Source organism: Nannospalax galili, unplaced genomic scaffold (genome assembly GCF_000622305.1).
Source record: "Nannospalax galili isolate Female #2095 unplaced genomic scaffold, S.galili_v1.0 scaffold115, whole genome shotgun sequence".
In the NCBI taxonomy this organism is placed as follows: domain Eukaryota; kingdom Metazoa; phylum Chordata; class Mammalia; order Rodentia; family Spalacidae; genus Nannospalax; species Nannospalax galili.
Window position 1 is genome coordinate 7,251,579 of NW_008340588.1, and position 731 is coordinate 7,252,309.

Genomic DNA, 731 nt, shown 5'->3' on the forward strand with positions numbered 1-731 from the left:
ACTATAAAGTCTTTATTTTTCCAACAAAATTCCAAACCAGACTCATGAAATAACCAGAAAGTAAAGAAAGCAGAAATTCCATGTAGGAATTTAAAGAGAAAGTTAGGTTTGTCCTTCTCCAGCAAGAATTTGAGAAAATGCAAAATTAGGTTAGTCTCACTCAAATATTAAGCTTCTTTGGCTTTTTTTCTGGAAGTTGAATTCTATGTTTAATTTTTTTTAAAGAAAAGATTTTCCTTCCTAATATTATTTGGTCAGTTCTTTGAGACAAAAACTAACACTAACTTATACTGTGGCCCAGGATAGCACTGAATGTGTGATCAGCCTTCCTCAACACCCTTAATGCTGAGAATACAGATTCCTTTTTTATTTCTTGAAAAATGCCTTTACAAAAATGGAATTCAGAATCCTACTGGGGAGAGTTACTAGAGAGATGGCTCAGCAGCTAAGAGCACTTGCTGCTTTTGAAAAGGACCAGAATTTGGTAGCTAGCACCCATGTAAGTGTAAAGTGACTTACAACTAGCAGCTCCAAGAAATTCAACTCCCTCTTTCTGGTCTTGATGAGCACCCCAACTCACATGCATATACTCATACACACACACACACACACACACACACACACACACACACCACACACACACACACACACACATAGACACGTCACTAAAATAATGAAAATGTGGTTCATTTATATGATGGAATTTTACTCAGCAGTAAAGAGAGATGAGA